We start from the raw sequence: 21,740 nt of genomic DNA on the forward strand, positions 1-21,740 counted from the left end.
TACGCTTTTCGTTGAAAAAAACAACTTTATTTGACGGAAAGTTGTCTGCGTTCCTTCCATTTATGCAATGGATTTGTCATTACTGTAGCTAATTAAGTGCTACTTTTAATTTCAGTTGAAGTTTATTGCTCTGAAATTGCGTCATATTATTGAAGTTCAATTGATCTATAAACAAGGTTTAATTTGCGATATAGTTAAAACAGGAATGTGTCCACAGTACACGGATGCCCCACTCTCACTGTACTTTACCATGTTCAGTGGACCGTGAAATTGTGACAAAAATCTAATTTGGCATTTAATTCAGAAAGATCATATCATAGGGAACATGTTTAACAAGATTCAAGTTAATTGAACTTCAACTTCATCAAAAACTACCTTGACCAAAAACTTTAACCTGAAGCGGGACGGACAGACGCACAGATCATAAAACATAATGCCCCTCTACCGTTTTCTGATATGTCGCGTGGGAGATCTAACGAAACCCGCTTTGAGGTCACATGTAACTAGAAGTTACGAATTAATAATGAAATGCAAATGAGTTGACGACCTATTAATAAGCCAATCAAAAAAGTTTATGAATTATTTTGACTAACGATTTCGTCGTATATAAAATGAGTTACATCCCTTTACCTTACGATAAACTTTCAACATCGTGGAAGACTCAATTTCATTGGTCGAAAAAGACACACCTACGAGGTCACTTACATGTGACCTCAAAGCAGGTTTCGTTAGATCTCCCACGCGACATATCAGAAAACGGGAGCGATGAGAGATCGGTTTTTAATTAGATTGGATTAAATCAAGTCAGTTAGTCATGAAATGATGGATAAGTTAATATTTATAAATAAATTTAAATTTAGCAAAAACTACGGTACAGCAGTTAACATAGTGCTTTTATCTTAATCAATATAATAACGAACAAATGTGTATCAAAGAAACACAATAAGGTATATAGACAACGCACATTAACAATATATACGACAAGCAAATAAACTTAACCATAGCACAATAACGGGATATATAAGTACAGAGCCACGACATATGTAACAAAGAAACACAAAAAGGCATATGGAGAAAGCACACTGAAAATGTTGAAAGAAACTGTTAGTGATGATTTTAAAGTGTCAGAAATGGGTAAATGCTTTTAAAAAATGACGTTAATTGAAGTGGACAAATTAGCACATAACGCGTTGATGGATTTACGTATGTGCGTCGTCTGTAAAGATGATAACTAACTTTACATTAGCAGCATGGTATGTGGAGCAGAATATGCCGACCTACCTTGGACACATTATATCATCCTCTGTTCTTGGTTTGGTTAGTGTTGCGAAGATTTTAGTCTGTTGTGTTATTTATTTGAAATTTTATAAATCCTATAAATTGAAATCTTCTATTAGAACACCGTATATGGAATTGATGAAATATCCTAATCGGTCGCCTTCGCGCGTTAACAGATATGTACGATATCGAAATATATGCAATTCATTCACAGAAATCGTGACACGCTTTGTCATTCCATTACAATCACATCGTTAGTCAACTCTATAACTGTGTCTATAACTGATGGAAATTATATTTATCATTTATTACTTTCTTGACACCACTAGTAAAAAGTCATTTACTTAATATACAAAATGTAATAGGAAAGTCAAATATAAAGTTATCTCTTTGTTAATCCGGCATCTGTGATTGATGTAAAAGGTGTAGGGGTGAGATAATGGCTTCAGGCAACGGGATCATAACAATATCTTTGTATTAACATTTAGATTGGAACGTAAAATAAATTGCTTCTTAAAGAAAGTATCAAAATCTTAAACTGAAAATGATACCGTATTTGCAATGTAAGCAGAACTTGGTTGATATGTGGAATCTAAAAGTGACTGCAAGATGAATGTTTTTGGATATAATGTTCATGAATGATATTAGTAGACTGTAAGATTGTCGCCTCGAATGATAGAAATGTATTTATTCTACATTAAATCATGTTCTCTAAGGATTCGCATGTTTATCTAACATTCAATCACATTGTTTCATAACTGATCAAGATCTTATGAATTTAAGCAGTCCTTCTAGATTTTTTGGGTCATGGTAATTGCCGGATTTCATTTTATAACACATATAACAGATATGTCTTTCTGTGAGCGTCTGCTTGTGTGTTTTGCTCTTGTTCGAATCACCAGAACTCAAGAGTGTTGATTACAAGGCTTGGTCGACGCTTTACCATGTATATCCGTTAAGCATATATTTTGCACAAAAAGTACATGCAAACCTATATCTGCCATATATATGATGTGTGCATCTCTCACTTATTTTTATGTTATCACATTTTGTGTGGAGTCGCATAACCAAGCACTTGTGTCTAAAAGGGAGCATTAAATTGTTTTTTGGTTTTTTTTTAACAAAAAAAAAATGGATTCGTATAGCTGAAACACATATACGGGACTTAATCTATTGTAGTACTGAAATGTGACATTCAGTGTGACAACTTTTAATAATACTAAGATCAATGTTGAAAAGTTTGCTTCATTTGTGTAAGTCGCAACTGTCTTTTCTTATCTTTTTCAATAAACCGATTCTGAATTCTATTTGAATGCATTCAAATATTAAATACGTAATTGTATCCCGAAGTTGGATGGTAAAAATAAATATAGTCGATATTTAGGTTCGATATTTGTTCATTCAGTGGACACTTTTCTGCTTTAAATTAAAAGCATTCAAACATACAATAGATGATGACAAGACTTATTGCATAGAAAATTTTAGTCTTGTAGTAAATCCATATTTATGACATTTATGTGCCGGTTTTAAAAAATCTCCACTATAAAACGACACAATGTTATTAAACAATATCGGTAATCAAAATGATGATACAAGCTTCAATTGTCACATTGTTCGATGACAACCTCAATTTTTTTTTTAATTCAAATATCTATATTACCCGAATATATCATATATATTGGTATGGACTCTGTACTGAATATAGAAGGGTCATAGTGATCTTAAAATCTGCAGAAATAATAAATGTAGCAGTCTTATATATAAGGCAGCAAATTTTTATTTGAATTCTGAAATTTCACTGCAAATTTCGATCAAGACATTTGACCCTTTGATAACTATTGATCAAAAAAGTGTTTTGATGGAAGTATCTGTTATTAAAAAAGAAAGTGTCCATAGTACACGGATGACCCACCCCTACTTTTTTCTCTATGTTCAAAAATAAGGGTCAAAACTCTTCATTTTTGAAATACTAAGGCTTTTTTACCTCAGAAATAGATTACCTTAGCTGTATTTGGCAAAACTTTTAGGAAATTTTCGGTCCTCAATAACTTCGTACTTTATTTGGCCTTTTTAGCTCACCTGGCCCAAAGGGCCAATTGAGCTTTTCCCATCACTTTGCGTTCGTCGTCGTTAACTTTTACAAAATATTTTCTCTGAAACTACTGGGCCAAATTTAACCAAACTTGGCCACAATCATCATTGGGGTATCTAGTTTAAAAAATGTGTCCGGTGACCCGGCCAACCAACCAAGATCTATCTGCCCTGAAATTTTTAGATGAATCGGACAACCCGTTGTTGGGTTGCTGCCCTTGAATTGGTAATTTTAAGGAAATTTTTCTGTTTTTGGTTATTATCTTGAATGTAATAATAGATAGAGATCAACTGTAAACAGCAATAATGTTCAGCAAAGTAAGATTTAAAAATAAGTCAACGTGAAGTAAATGGTCAGTTGACCCCTTTAGGAGTTATTGCCCTTTATAGTAAATTTTTTACCATTTTTCGTAAATCTTAGATATCTTTTACAAAAATCTTCTCCTCTGAAACTTCTGTGCCAAATTAATCAAATCAAGATGGCCGCCACAGCTAAAAATAGAACATAGGGGTAAAATGCAGTTTTTGGCTTATAACTCAAAAACCGAAGCATTTAGAGGAAATCTGACATGGGTGAAATTGTTTATCAGGTCAAAATCTATCTGCCCTGAAATTTTCAGGTCAATCGGACAACCCGTTGTTGGGTTGCTGCCCCTGAATCGGAAATTTTGCTGTTTTGGTTATTATCTTGAATATTATTATAGATAGAGATAAACTGTAAACAGCAATAATGTTCAGCAAAGTAAGATTTACAAATAAGTCAACATGACTTAAAATTGTCAATTGACCCCCTAGGGAGTTATTGTCCTTTATAGTCAATTTTTTTTAACAATTTTCATAAAATTTGTAAATTTTTATTAACATTTTCCACTGAAACCACTGGGCCAAGTTCATTATAGATAGAGATAATTGTAAGCAGCAAGACTGTTTAGTAAAGTAAGATGTACAAACACATCACCATCACCAAAACACAGTTTTGTCAATCTGCTTCCTTTGTTTAATATTCACATAAACCAAGGTGAGCGACACAGGCTCTTTAGAGCCTCTAGTTAATATTTTTTTATTCGAGCGTCACTGATGAGTCTTTTGTAGACGAAACGCGCGTCTGGCGTAAATTTAAAATTTAAATCCTGGTATCTATGATGAGTTTATTTGCAACCACTGGGTCGATGCCACTACTGTTGGATATTTATTTCCCCGAGGGACTAACCAGCCCAGTAGTCAGCACTTCTGTGTTGACTTGAGTTATCATTGATATGTTCATAATTATAAATTAACTGTTTACAAAACTTTGAATTTTTGAAATACTAAGGGTTTTCTACCTCAGGAATAGATTACCTTAGCTGTATTTGACAAAACTTTTAGGAAATGTTTGGTCCTCAATGCTCTTGGTATCTACGATGAGTTTATTGGCATTACAATTAGAAAGATCGTGTATACTAAGTTGATTAGACTTCAGTTTCATCAAAAACTTCCTTGACGAAGGAGCAGTGAAAGATACCAGAGGGCCATTCAAACTTGTTGATTAAAAATAAACTTGACAACGCAATGGCCAAAAAAGGGGAAAAAAAACAAGACAAATTAATGTATCCAAGGCACAACATAAAAAAAACTTAAGACTTAGCTACACGAACCCCACCAAAAAACGGAGGTGATTTCAGGTGCTCCGGAAGGGTAAGAGTTATTAAGTGAGAGAACAGCATCTATATAGCGGAAAGTAAAGTTACATGATATTGCAAACTTCTCTTTCTTTCTAAAATTTCCTGAATGAAGTCAGCCTCGTAAGAATTAATGAACAAGAAGAGGGGCATAATTGATTTCCATTGGAATGTCGATGTTTTGGTTGAAAACACGTTCTTCAAATATAACAAAAATGTTGTCAATCAAGCAAGCATCTTGAAAATGTCAGTTTCCGAGATTGTTTTATTTGAATAAGTGATTTTTTTTAAAAGTAGGATTTATCCCTCCCTAGCACAATATACTTGTTTATATGTTGACCATTCTTTTTAATGAAACAAAGGAAATACCAACTCTTTCAACTAGTCAACAGTTTAGAATTGGGAATATGTATATTGTAAGAAAGTCGAATGTTTCAAAACTATTGCAAGATGAAAGAGTTATATTTAAAGCTCTTTGGATTTTTTTTTTTAGTATCAACATCTGATTCACTCCACCTCTAGAATATGCAGTACAACAAATAACTTTGAAGCCCGGCTTTGATTGCTGATAAAATTGATATAAAATTTTAATCATAGGTTACGTGAAACATTTGTCAGACTCAGCAATTCAATATACCGTTGTTTGTAAGAACACTTATGTAGTTTCAGTATCCAATACAGTGATGGAAGATCCAGTTCTTTATTTTGGTTGAAATTCCAAAGGAACGTAGAACAGACCTATAACTATCCATGATTCCCTTTTCGGTAAGGGTCGAGGGGTATATGTTTAAAAAATTTACCTGAAAGGCAGGCAGACGGACGAACGGACGCACTAACCGAAAATAACCAACTGTCCCTGGATCGAGCATAAAAACAAATGCGTGTTTAGAGTCAAAATTGGTAAAATACCAAAGGTTGTTTATTTCTCGCAACTTTACACTTTTGACAATTTAAACGGTCATATTAAGGATGTACCATTTAATACTGGGAAAAACTGACTCGGACGTTTACCTTAAATTTGCTTTGGGATTATTTGGGTCTCTAATCGAAAGAAAAGGAATCTAGAATCAGCTTTCATTTTGGTAAATGACTTTTTATGAGCTATTGAAGTAGGAAAATGGGTATTAATAGGCGAAATGTTTTACCCTATATCGTGGGGGGAAACCATAGGAGTCGGAACATGACAAAAATTAATTAACCTCACGGAAGTACAACCATTACATCGGAAAGAAGCATGACTGAAAGATGTCTATGAAAATGAATTGATAAATATTGTCATGCTAAGCAAATACTAGTATTTATTTTGATAATATGTTTGGGACGAATGAGGCCTTAATTGACTAACCTCTTTTGACTTAATAAAGTTGAATTTCAATTATTTCTAACCATACTTTTTCTATAGCACTATCAATATGAAAATTATAATTATTTTTTTCTTAAATCAAGGCTGAAATAATGAAGATTGTTTTCCCTTCAACTTAAGTAAAACAAATACTTAAGGACAATAAAAGCCTTAACAACACATCTGCAGCTATATTCCTTCCGATTTTTTGAAATACTATTTCTTTGTGCATTTTAAAATGAATTTTAGTATTATAATTTAATTTTAAATTAAGAAAAGTGAAAAACCCTTTTAAAATTTGAACCTATAAAGAGCCTTTGTAATTTTTAAAAGTGGAACGTACATGTACATGTATTACAGTACAGTTCTAAAAAAAAATTAGCAAATTTTACTTCGTATAGTTTAATTTTGCATTGCAGGACATTAACAAAACCTTGCGCTTTTGGTTTGAATGCATTCATTAACAATGGTTCAACACACATGTAGATTAATTCTAGCGATAAATCAACTAATTTGAATTATTAGATATGTTATTTATACTGGAGACGATTATATGAATACTAAACTGACACTATTGAAATCCGAGTGAAAATACAAGATCGATTACAAATTTATTGAAACTTTTGATTATATATCCCAGAGTGTGACATAAAAACGGCATCATATAATAGGATGAGTCTTTTGATTTGTAAATCACGATGATTTTCATCAGAGAAAATGTTTTTTGTTATTGTATACTTATACAATGTTGCCAATAGTTAATGACAAAAAAGTGTTACGACATTGTCTATTTCTTGAATAGATATGCAAGTATACAGTGTCAAGAGCTTATAAAATATTAAGGTGTGGTGTTTCCTAAAGCTTCAAAGCATCGGTAGTGTTTACTTACCTAAATCATCAATTAATATGCAGTGTAGGTAATTAAATTGATAAATTTACATTCTCCATTTTAATCATACTAATTGGACTTCTTTGAAAAACCAGTAATTAAGTTTGATGTCTATACTCTGAAACAAACGTCTCATTTAATGAATATACATTTCTGTTTAATGAGCGTTATAAAAAATTAATAACAAGCCAGATTGAAAAGAGAAAATAATCATTTGTTACACGAAAATCAGTATATGCTAAACAAAACGCACAAAAAGCACAATTGGCGCTTTCAGAAAATGCTGTATATTTGTAAATAAATCCATCAAATTGCTTGCTTATAGAAATAAGACGTTACCGTTGGTAAACGGATTCTACATATTCAAATAAGTACTTGGTCAAACAAGTCCACTGCTTATATCTACCATTTGGCGGAATGAGACAAATTGTTTAAGTAATGATAATTTTATCCGGTCTTTTTTACATACATAGAAACGACCTGTAAATAACAACCGCCATATTCTTAATTTTTTAGAGAGCATTTGAAGAACAAATGGTAGGTTGAACCTAGTTGTATGGCTAGCCAAACTTCCCGCTGATATGACATGAACAGTGGGATGTGCATAATTTCTGTGACCGTGATATTTATTTCGTCGAGCAGAAGTTTTATATAATTGTAATTTATTGATAGCACTACATCTTGGACTAGAGAAAATACCTGCAACGTTGTCATTCCACCACTGACTTGTCTCCAACTCTCTTATCCATAGTCTTCTCTCTCTAACGATATAGTGTGTTTGATATAGGGTCATTTGTTGAATGATTTTCAACAATAATCCGGACTTTCATTGAAACAACAAGAAATAGTCAGGGTGATTAGAATATTAAAAGGGAAATTTGTTATTATGATCACTAACACAAGACCGATGGCCATGTATTTTAAATCGAGTCTTTGTCGAGTTTCCCCGAAAAAAGAGCACATTCAGTACCGTACACAATATTGGAAAAAGTACTGTACAGTTTAAATCCTCATGACTGTGTGTTTTGAAGCTTTAGGTGTTCAAGTTACCTTGAACCTCGGTAGATATTGTATACCATAGGTTTCACGATTTGACGGTGACATTTGGAAATAAAGAGTAATATTTCAAAAGATCATTGAAATCTAAAAATATATGAAATTTGAATATAAATAAATTCTCTGATTTTTTTACAAAACAATAAGGAATCTGAAAACTGCACACGTGTTGTTTTCATTTCATCCTTTATTAAGTATGATTCTGTGATACGTGTACCCGATATAATCGGTGTTGTAACCATGAAAACATCCGATCGATACCTGTTTTTCATGGGCGATGTGTTCAGTATAATATTATCTATTCTTGTTGTGTGCATACAGTTAGACTACCAGACTAATATAATCAATATCGCATCTATAATACTAAAATTACGAGGTCCAATTTGTCAGCCGTCATCACGTAAAAACGACGAATCAAAGAATTCAACTTTATATACAAGTAATATAGTACAAAGGTGTAGATTAAAAATTACACCACTCCAGGCCCTTTTGTTTTCCACGTAATTAATATGGCCAATAATTGGGAAGTTCCGGGTCGAGTCCGATAACGATACCAATAGTATAATCACCTGTTACCTATTACCTTATCTGTACGTTCCGCATCTGACAGGCGCACCACCAAACGGTGTATTCAGGATTAATATGCTATATACACGGGTCATAATCACAGGGTTGGCACTACTAAATTGTCAAATTGTTACCTATTGTAGTATTTTAATCCGTAAGACTTTCTAAGATAACAATACGAATACTAAAAATCTGGACTAAAAATAAGTTTCAATTTGTTAGCAGGCATGACGTAAAACAGCGAATCAAAGCATGAATGCAACTTTATTTATAACTAATATAGGACAATGCTGTTGATTAAAAAAATACTCCATTCCAGGACCTTTTGTTTTCCAAATAATTAGTATTACCAATAATTGAAACTTTATTTATAACTAATATAGGACAATGCTGTTGATTAAAAACTACTCCATTCCAGGACCTTTTGTTTTCCAAATAATTAATATTACCAATAATTGATAAGTTCCAGTTCGACGGGTTCAAACAGAAAGATTTGAAAGCAGAGAAAATTGTGAATCTTATAATCGGCATGACTTTATCAGATGACAGTACTAATACTAAGATAAGGCTTGCGCATAGTTATATACTTTAATTCAGTCACGGACCCGAGATATCACGGGTGTGTTCTAGTGTATTCTATTCATACGCATATCTCTGTAGTCTCTGTTGTTAATACTAGCATAACCTTCGTCAATTAAAATTTCAGATTTATTTATGAATTTAATTGACTTGTTGTATAAAGTAAAGATTGCTTTATTAAAATCAAAATATATTGTTCAGATATACATGTACTTATCATTAATATTGATATCATAATGATGCAGGATGAACGAAATACGAAATATTTATAGATACGTACATTTATTCTGTTCTGTGCCTTTTTTGCAGCTTACATATAATTACTGTGTTCTGTGCATTTTAATTTTTGTAGTTTTAATTTTCACATTTTACATTTCGTTTCTCTGAGTGTTGGCGTTTGTTTTTGTTGCACTCCAGTGCCTCTAATGTTGTTTTTTTTTTGTTTCGTCTTATAGTTATCTGATTCCCTCGGTTTTAGTTTTAGTTTGTAATCCGGGTTTATTTCCTCTCAATCAATTTATGACTTTTGAACACCGGTGCACTACTGCTTCCTTTATTTGTATGAATCAAGTGTCGAAAACTTTTTCGCGAAAACTAAATTTTTCGTTAAACCGATATTGCAACATCACTCGATCTACGTAACAGTAACATTGAAGGAGAAATCACTGAAGTATTCTATTTTCAAACTTTTAAATAAGCTCATGTGGACCAAGGGGTCAGTAAAATCTAGCACTTTAGTACGTCATTTATCGTCCGTTTATATTTCTAAAAAAAATATCCTGAAACAACTGAGCCATATAACTGGAACCTTCATCCAGCCTGCAAACTAATTTTACTGCCATTACTGAACAATTGAACAAAGGGTGTTTAAAGCTAGTATTGTCTATTGTCGTCAACCGTTAAAGATCCGATAAAGTCAGACAAATGCAGAAATGTTTCTGGACATCATTTCACCAAAAAATATTGAGATAAATCAATCTTACGAGTATCGTGAGAGAAATCTTAAGTCATTTTCACAAAGGCGGTCGTAAAATAATTTTTTATCTTAAGAGTATTCTTAAGATGTTATCTTATGTTAACACTTACGACTACTTGTACTTAGATAAACAATTGCATTGCAACTTTGTTTCACTTTCGTTTCACATGGCATGATGCGCAATTACAACTTTCGATTATCACTTCAATCCAAAATGGAAACACAAGGACAAGTTCTGTTTGTTTTAAATAAGTATTGTGCTGCAAGAAACAATATCTGTCTAAATCTAACAAACAACGCAAAATGTTTACTTTATTCTGGTTTATGTATGTTGATAACGCTAAACGTGATATTCGTATGTCTGTCCCTGTTTGTCAATCTATCTTCCAGTTCCAAGCCCCATTCACAGAAATTGATGAATGAAAATAATTTATAGATGTGAAACCACACTGACCATGTCTGCTTGAGATTTTTATAGATTGGCTTTTTATACCGTTTGTGTACCTTTGTGAACAAAAACTTATGGGTATCATTTGATATATAAGGTTAGATACAAATATTACACATGTTGCACAAAGAGAACTGACAGAATGTCGTCTGTTGGAAAGGGGGAATATGTCAAAGAGGTTATATGGACATGTAAATAAGAACACGTACACGTACATATTTTCGAACATTAATTTTATTTTGGTTAAAAACCATTTATAGTTAATTTATACAATGTTGTTCATTTTGTTTAATTACTGAAGATGAACTTATAAAAATAACTTACTTAAATTCTGCATCACAGATGGCCTTCAAATTTAATACGCGGTACTGTTTTCTACACACATGATTTGGCTCATCATCCCCTGACATCCCTTTGATGAGAATCAGCGTCCCATCAATGGCACCCAACACATTTGGAGAGCTACCGATGTCGAAAACTCCGAACAGGATCGTTCCGGAACTATTTTCCTTTACTCCATCAATCACTGCCACCGGCTTTCGAAATTAGTTCCAAATTTTGGAACGAATATCTACGCAAAAAATAATAATTTCCTCTGAACCATTAATAATTAAGTTCCTCTGGTAGATGCAGCTGAAAGTTATAATGAAATAAAGATGAGTATAATTAATATTAAAATTCTATGTTGAAATAAAAGCAATATATTATTTTTTGATATGTAATCAATCTGGAAAATCCAAGAGAGGGATATATGTAAGTGTATATTTGAAATGTGACGTATTATAAAAGTTTTCATGTGTCAAACGCAAGTCGTCTGGCACATACATCTATCAGTTTCTTCGAATATAAAAAAATAATGACATATTTTTAGTGTTTTTGTGTCACATGTTTTTATATAAGAGGGACGAAAGTTACAAGAGGGACAACTCATACATCGAAAACAAACACGAGAATATCGTATCAATTGGGAGATGTATACCCCATATGCAGGTGCTGCTGGAATGTTGCTATTTAGAAATGGAAAGTTCACAATTGGAAAGTTGAAATCATCTCTTTTGTTGTAAAGTTTTGTTTTCAACCGACCCTCATTTGCAATTTCTAGATGTAAATCAAGATATGAGGCCGACTTAACTGTATCTGTTGTATCCTTTATCTCTAGCTCGATGGGATAAATGCGTTCAACATAATCACCAAATTTTGAATTATTTAGTGAAATTATAAACTGATTAATCATAGATTGACTTCAAAATCAGACTTCAGAACACATAATGGCATGATTGCTTTTCCTTCATAATTCAATTTGTAAATATTGTGCAAAAGTTTTTGTTTTATTTAAACTGCAAATTGCGATACATTTAATAGCAATTTATAATAATTTGATAAAGAAATTAATTCATGCGAATAACACAATATCAGACACAAATAATTTTTTTATATCTGACAATATTAAAAAAAATTCTATTACCTATTATATCAACTATATATTTTGTTTTCTTTAATGAAGTTCATTTTCCCCTTTCTAGCTATTCTTCACTTCACTTCTATGCGACATTGTCATTCTACCTATCTCGCCAACATCTATATTTAGCATAAAAGAATGCATAACTGTTGTACTGGTATTATATTTAAAGTACATAGTCTATTGCAGGAATACGTCCTTGTTTGTTCGTTACAACCATGGCCTTGAGGCCATATGTTGTGACATTAATATTTGAAGCCATACATGTATGTTTGCATCCCCCCCTTTTCCCCCCTTTAAAAATTATCACGATTTTGCCGGTGTGCATTTTTGTCTTTTATAATGGAAATAAGTGTTTTACAAAATATTTGCAAATCCTTTTTTTATAATTTTCTAAAGATCTTCTCAGTAAATTTAATCTGTCACGGCATTTTTACTGCCAGTAATACTGATAGCAGTAAGGGCCAAAGACTGTCTGCCACTTTTATGGGGCATCAGACTTGAGGTAAATTGTGAAGACTGTTAAATTGTCTGCATACGTTTATGTTCAATTTGCAATAATTATGTTTTCAGTGTATATGATTGAGAAATGTCAACACAAAAAAAATATGATTTTCTACTGCATACTGTGAAGAAGAACTTTTCCCTATTATTTGTATGCATTTTTCTTTTTAGCTTAAAACTATTATTTTGTGAACACAACTGGTGTCGATTAAAGCTTATTCACCAGTTTTCAGCCATATTGACTTCAGTAGCAACGAACGGTCAATCCGGGTCAAATATCTTGAAGAGCGTGTAACGAAAAAAGCCGAAGGCAGTGATTAGTGAAGAGTAGTATGCGAACCCGTATGCCGATCGGAGCTGGAACTGCCGCGGAGTTTGCTGATGTCGTAGAACCTTTCTTTACCCTCCTCTGTTCGGCTTCTTTTCTTGGGAACTTGATGTTCTGAATCTTCTCACAAATAGCAACGCAATCAGAATGAACTACTCTAGATGCAGACGCAATGGAAATGCTATGCAAATCTGCAACATTTGACAAATAGTCACTCTTTGCAATTATTCTCAATGTTGTCATAACCTACGAAATATATATATTACACGCTGCAGCAATATGTAGTACACCACCGGCAAATTCCGGTTTACGAGGATATATAATGAGTGGGTAAATAGGATTTGTTCAAATCTTTTATACTTGCAACGAGTGTGTTGGTCTTTTCTTCCTTGCTTGGATTATCTTTTACATCGTCGTTGATATCATTAACTCCGTCGTTACTCTTCTCGTCAAGGACGCCATTCGAAAATAATTGTACGTCAACATTTCTTACTATTTTTATTTCTGCATTACATTTTTTGTTCAAACGTGATCACTTTCTCTTGCATTTAATTTTAGATTGCTCTTTCATGGCACTGCCCATGTTTACAATAGTTATCAAAGCTACCAGGATTATAATTTAGTAAGCCAGACGCGCGTTTCGTCATCATATCAAAATATTTACAAAGCCAAACAAGTACAAAGTTGAAGAGCATTGAGGATCTAAAATTCCGAAAAGTTGTGCCAAATACGGCTAAGGTAAGAAATACCTCTGCTAATTTTATATTTTGTTTTCAGATATACAAGGAATATTTTTTTTTTTATTTATCGGTAAGCGTTTACTTGTAAAAGAAAAACCGAGTGTGGATCTGTTGGTTTTGTTATAACTAGTTCCAAGTGATTGTCTTTGTATATCAAATAATTGCTGACAGAGTGTATAAGGTTCTTTTTACATTCAGATACTAAAACACATGAGCAATAAATTTCAAATGAAAATATAAATATGTACAAATTTTCAAACAATTCATGAATAGAAAGAAGAGTTTATTTTAACCCCAAGTAGACGTCTTTACTCAAAATTTAAGTATAGATGTCTGTTTACCTGTAGTATAATACCCGCAATGAGAATAATGTAGCTGAAATATAACCATTTAGGGACATGTCACCGTGAATTTAAGTTTGAAAGTTGTTCATGTTTAATGAATGTTCAGAGGTGCAGTGACCATAAAGGATGATGCATCGTGGATTAAGTGGAATGCTGAGTTCACCAACCTTTCCCATATCCAACCGGTAATTTTAAAAGGAAATATTTTGTTCCTTCATGGTGTAAATACTCCAGTGCTTCCGCTTGTTTAACTTTTGAACTAACACCTAAAATACACGTTATCATCCCATGCATCTCCTTTCGGTCTTATTTGTGGAATGCTTGGTACACCAAGCTTTTCCTTTAAACCGGTAAATTCAGAACTAAATCTCCTATTCCTTCGTTGAGTAAATTCTCCAGTGCTTTTGCTTGTTATATCGTTCAAATCAGTTGCCTTAGTACCAACATCTTCTGATGTCTTTATAATCTCATTGTATGATTCTGTTGTTTCAATAAAAGTTCCCTCTGCTGGTGGTATAATGAAAGCCTCATTGTCTTCTGTTCTCAAATCGTTCACACTGTTAAACTTATACCAACATCTTCTGTTGTCTTTCTGAAATCACTGCATGATTCAATATAAGTTCCTTCTGTTGCTGCTGGTGATATAATGAAAGTTTTCTGTCTTCTACTATTCTTAAATCGTTCAAATCTGCAACATCTCCTGATGTCTTTCTGAAATCACTGCATGATTCAATAGCAGTTCCCTCTGTTGCTGATAGTGATATAACGGGAGTGTCCTGGTCTACTACTGTTCTTAAATCGTTCATATCTGTTGCCTCGGTACCAATATCATCTGATGCTGTTTTTATTATCTCACTGTACGATTCTGTTGATTCAATAGACGATTCCTCTGTTGCTGCCTTTAAATCTTCCTTAAGAACTGCACTTATATTACTTGCTTTTGATTCTTTTATTCCCCTTGCAATACATTAGTATCATACCATCATAAAATATATGAGTAAGACCATAACCCGTATATCATCATAAAATTTATGAGAAGAACATAACCCGTATCATTCCAAAACTGGTTTTAGAATAAATGTGTTTATTTCCGATGCAAAGACCCCATGAGTGCACTAATGTTAATGCCAAAATTTGCCATCCTGAATGATTGACAACAGTATCGTAACTATATTTCTTCTGAATAAGTCTAATAAAAGATTTGGTTAGCTTTTAGATAATTGTCAACATTTTTGTGCTTTGTAAAGAATATTACTATGAAAGATTGGATGCGCAATACCACGCCACCTCTAGAATATTTAGTTTCACAATATCTTTGATCCCAGTTTTGATTGTTGATGAAACTTGAGGTCTTGACTCAACAGTGACAGCCTAAATTGATCGCCTTTTAAGCCGGAATTTCCCCAGTTGATAACCTACATTATATATATATAATGTTTAAATTATTTTTTCTCGACCACATTATTCATGAAATAATTGTCTTTGGTCAACGAGCAGGCAATGATTATTCACTCATTTAATTGATATTCATTTTATTCATGAATGTATAAATTGAGGAGAGGTGTATTTAATAAAAGTCCCCATATGGATCTGAACAATGAATAAAAAGTAAAATCACAAAAATACTGAACTCAGAGGAAAATCCAATCGGAAAGTCCATAATCACATGGCAAAATTAAATGACAAAACACATCAAAAACAAATGGACAAGAACTGTCATATTCCTGACTTGGTACAGGCATTTTCAAATGTAGAAAATGGTGAATTAAACCTGGGTTAAAAGCGCTAAACCGCTCACTTCGATGACAGTCTCATCAAATTCCGTTATATTTACAATGGTGCGTGAATTTAACAGACATAATAAATAAAATAGTCAAAATATGGGTACATCAGTCATCAACGTGTAACAATTTTAAAAGGAATAATTTAACAGAACACAAAAAAAACATCTTTCTACAAACACATTCATTAATTCGCGTGTCTGACGTCAGAAAATTTTATTTGTTACATAAATTTGCCGTTCAATGTGTATACCAACAACCCATTTAAAAATTTCACATGGGCAATGTTAGCATCCAGGGTTAAAAAATCAAAGTATGTAAGAATTAATTACAGAAGTATACGGATATTTAAATAGTCCAAAAATTATATAGAATTTATAAGAATCCACAAATAGTTCATTCCACTACACGATTGAATAATTTTGACGTTTGTGGGTTCAACGTATTTTCTGATTCATAATAGAAATATATCATAATGACATAAAATAGAACAATATCATATTGACAGGATCTTTTAAAGTACAGAGTCAAGTTATAAGGACCTCAGAAATACAAAAAGTCGCATATACAAAACACACCAGCAACAAATGAAAGACAATACAAACACATTGACGGGATGTTTAAGTACAGAGCCACGTTACACGGTTATCACATAAAACAATCCAACAGTTAAAGTAATATTAATAATAGAACAAAGACAAATTAAAGAACAATATAACACGTTGTTAAGATGATAAACAACATCAGTACGCAAAATCTATACATCAAGACCATCATGTATTATTTGTGACGTTGATACGGAATGTTTATCAACAAGGTTTTGGTACCTTCCGATGAACTTTTTTAGAAAAAGAACGAGACGTTCTTTGACATACTCCTGGTTCATCAACTTTCTACTCAGGACACTGATGACGTTTTACAAAGTCTGAGTAGGAGCTGCAACTCTTGAATATCGAATAAGTTAGGAAATATGTATCCCATATGTAGGTGAAGTTGGTATATTGCTAGTAAGGTGGGGGAAATTTATAATTTCAAAATTAAAATCGTCTCGTTTGTCATGGATTCTGATACTGAGATGACTGTGTAAGTCAAATTCGAGATATGTCTAAAATTGAGGCGGAGGAAGCCGTGTCTGTTGTTTCTTTAATTTCTAGTTCTGGGGGATATATTGTAACGCCGCCTCTCTGGTGCTAGAGTCGGCCACCAGATAACACAGGATCACAAAGAAAAAGAGAGTAAAAGAATCTATAAAGTGTCGGGCCAAAACACGTTACAGAAAGGGAGATCGTATACTTGTGTTAATCTATAATTCTCAGTTATGAAATAAAATATCTAAATAAATAAAGTTTCATATTTTATTAGTACGAAAAGAAATAATCTCCGTTGGAGAGAATGGGTCTTGCAGGCTCTGTCACTGGTCTGGTCGAGTTCCCGGTAATGATTGGTTTACGTAGACATACAACACTAGTATATTTCTCAACAGTCAAGTCTCAAAGTTGTCCTTTATTCAGACTATTTCTATAATCTCCCTATATAAAGATTTTACTACCATATTCCACCTTATACCACACCAACTTGGTATAATAAAAACATCGAAAATATTAAGTGCTGAGACCAATAACTTTAGCACCGTGAACCACAACCTTAGCACCGTCACTGGCAACCTGATTTAGCACCAGCACCGATAACCTTAGCACCGTCACCGGCAACCTTAGCACCAGCACCCACAACCTTATTTAGCACCAGCATCCACAACCTTAGCACCGTCACCGACAACCTTATTTAAATTTGCCGCTTTCCAACTTTGTCAACCCAACAATCTCTAGTTTCAGTTGTTGTTTTTGTATTTACACTTTCGACTGACCAATGGCAGAGCTTGTTACATATTGTTTACCAATCGGCAACCATGGATCACATAAGGGAAATTCCCGTAATGTTGATATTGTTTGTAAACATGGATTGATCTTCATCAATAAAGATGGGTTTTGACTTTAAATTTATTAGTAGATCATTAGAGCAGTTTTATTTGAGTTTATAGTATAATAAGGTAACTACCGCGAAAATACGGAATCTGTATGTGAAATAAAACTTCTTAACAAACTAACATACACAAATCTGTCGTATCATGGAAACAACAGCCAAAATAGCAAATTACAAGTCCAACTTTGCTTGCAACATTAAACATCTCAGTAACAACTATCGTTTATTCTCAATAATTTCAAGAAACTATACAGACGTAGGTTTATATATAAAAGGGGGGAATGTCGGCATTACAATATTAATGGAACACAATCAGAAAAGTTCGGATTGTTTATGGAAAGAACATCTTCAATATATTTGAAAGTGAAATTAAATAATCTGGCTTCTTTGATCCTCTTGTTTTTGACAAGTGTCTGAAGGAACTCAGATTCATATGAAAATAAAAAGAGGTCGGCAAGAAGAGGCGCACAGTTTGTTCCCATAGGAATGTCGATAATTTGTTGGAAAAGTCTACCGCCAAACTCAACAAATATGTTGTTGATAAGAAACTCCAGCATACTGACCACTTGTTCTTCTGTGTAGCATGTTTTACCTATTTGTTTGTCACTATTAATGAAATATGCCTTATGATATCCCAAAGTAATAAATGTATAGCATATGCTACCATTTTTATGTTGAAAGGCATTGTGAATTATATCTTTTAGGCGATTTTTTAATTTCACATGGGGAATGGTGGTATACAGAGTTGAAAAATCAAAAGTTTTGATAGAACTTATTTCAGAAAAGACCGAGATTTAAAATTGTCTAGAAGTTCTTTAGAATGTTTAAGAATCCACATATGGTTAATACCACTACGCGAGTAAACAGTTTCACAGTATTTCTGAAGACCCTCTTTCACTGAGCACAGGTTTTTAGTCAATCTAATCGACAATTCTTTAGTGGATCATGAAGATGAGCCAGCAATATACTGTTGTTTGTACGGAATTTTATGAAGCATTGGTATCCAATGCAAACAAGGTTAGTCCTCTGATTTGCTGTTCAATGTAATGTTTATTGAAGCCATGAAGGACTTATGATTTGCCATTATCTCATTCTAGTCAAATGATATGTCTTTGTATGTGGGACTACCCGAGTGCTCATTTATACCTAATTCTTTTACAAGGCATTCGTAAAAGCTTTGTCCGCAGGAACAACAACATACCTATCATGAAGAGATGATAGACATTTCATGGCCTCTTTGTCTCTGAAAACTGACTTTGAATGGTTTTACACTAGTAATTTTGGGGCCCTTTATAGCTTGTTGTTCGGTGTGAGCCAAGGGTCCGTGTTGAAGGCCGTACATTGACCTATAATGGTTTACTTTTTTTAAATTGTTATTTGGATGGAGAGTTGTCTCATTGGCACTCACATCACATCTTCCTATATCTATTTGGTCGATCGTTCAGTTTTTCAACTTGTGAATGCGACGTTTAATCAGAGACCTGATAGTATTAACCCATTCTGACAGAGTGTCCAGTTCAACTTCTTCTCACTTAGCCCATGCTCTGGCGTAGTCCTGAATGGAATCCATTTTGAAGTTATGGTTCCAATTGATGTGTTGGGGTTCTCTAAACTTAGAACAATGAGAAATCACCTTTCGGAGATTTTCATGTTGAATTATGTTTAGATCCCCAGTTATAACATGACCAGAGGGGCTGTAATTGTAAGGCGAGTGGGAACAGTCACATGTCGGAGGATTTTTTAGGTATTGTTCTAAGTCTAGGTCCTGCAATGCTTGTTTATAGTTAAATATTTTAGGTGCAATGGTTTTGGTGTAACTGTAGGATACAATAGGAACAGACTGATTTTGAAAATAGATAGGAATTTTAGATGTTACCTCCTTGTGATGTAGAACGTTGCAGATGTTGATTGCATCAATTTCTCTATTGGCAAAGTCAACAGGAAGGAATTTCCTTTTTTCCTCATGTAAAGGTTCCGATCTTATTGGTTTGAAAAGACGGAAAAGAGCTACATCACAAATAATACTGACTAGTCTGTATATTGAAGAAAATGTATTGGTGCCTCCTTTGTCAAGTGCATAATATCTCAAATGTTTTAGAAAATTAACTGGCAGTGAAAATAGAATAGTTCTAATGTAATGTAACCCTAGTGGATGATGAAGATGAGAAAGAAGGTCATTAAAGCTCCCAGAGGGTGATCTAGATTTGGAAGACTTTTTTACATTAGGCCGATAGTAATGTTTTTGCCCAGGACTACGTTCTTGTCGTAAGGTAGTATTAAATAAACTCATTACATTAACATCACTGCAGGCAGGACTTGAGAAATATCCTACTCCTTTGATATTATCATTGCAACCATATGGCATTGCAGTCCCTAATTCCCTTATCCAGAAATTTTCTCTATCTTTGCGGAAATGAGTACTTAATAGAGGGCTATTTGCAGTGATTTGTGTGGTGATAAATTTTCTCGGTGATGCGTACTTTCATAGAGAGAAGGATTATGGTCCGGTTGATTAAAATGGTTAAAAGAACCCTAAATTGCGGATTTTTATTATCAGACAGGTGTTGAATCATTCTTTTACGCAAAGTGTGACGAGTTTCACCAACATAAAGAAGTCCACACAAAGTACATTCGATTCCGTACACGACATTGTCCGTGGAACAGTCCAGAGGCTCGAAAGATTTAGTATAATATCTTTTAGATGTTAAATTACTAGTAAAATCAGGAGTCGTGATTGGACGTGTTAACATATCACATGTCTTACACGTGCTCCTTTTTCCTTTTTTATGTTTACAAGAAGAAATGATAGGTGTTGATTCACTTGTAGCCGGTGTCTTTAAAAAGTCGAAAATATTGACGCAACATGGCTTTAATTTATGAAAGGTATCTGAATTTTTAAAATAGTAATTACCTTCTGGCTGAATATAAGTCAAATCAGGGGTATCCCGGAGGATATTCCGTGGAACACAAAAAATCAAATGCTACAGTGTTCCGTGCAGCAAAAGAGGACCTTGGTAACCCGGGCGACGTCCCAGCCAGTTTGTTCTTTGTGTCATTTGTATACATCATGCATAAAGCTACCAAGTTAATGATGCCCTCGGGGAATAAAAACCATTGGTTGCTATACTCGGCTCCGACAAGACAAAATGTAAAACAATTCGCACAAGAAAATCAACGTTCAGATTTATGATATAACACCGTAATCAACGGCACAAATTATGATAACAGTAGCCAACGACATTCGTGGTAGCACTAACCTACATATTCGTCCCTTTATATAAGCACAGGCACGTCCAGAATTCGGCGTGATTACAGAAACCGGACTACATAGCTGTCAATGTGACTTAACCATATCTCCCCACACAAGTCAAGCAAACATTGTGGTCGATCACACGAACTCCTTCACTTGGTGGAAGAACACCCATGAGTATCCTGTTTGACTGGGTGTTTTTTTTTTTTTATTAAAGGTTAAATGCAAAAAGGTAAACAAAATTCGCAGGCATTTGTGTCTTAAATGTGGAAAATTATTCTTATCCGTAAATTCCAAACCTCGCTGGTACTAAAATTAACAGATAAATATCAGTGTTGAAAATCGCGGGAAATACCAACCTTGTTTATCTCCCTTTACTTCCTTCTCGGTGAGACCTCATATGAGTCCATCGTTACGCTATCAATATCTATCATTCGATCGTAAAATTGTAAACGAATTGAACAAGCTAT

Source organism: Mytilus galloprovincialis, chromosome 4, assembly GCF_965363235.1.
Source record: "Mytilus galloprovincialis chromosome 4, xbMytGall1.hap1.1, whole genome shotgun sequence".
Classification (NCBI taxonomy): Eukaryota; Metazoa; Mollusca; class Bivalvia; order Mytilida; family Mytilidae; genus Mytilus; species Mytilus galloprovincialis.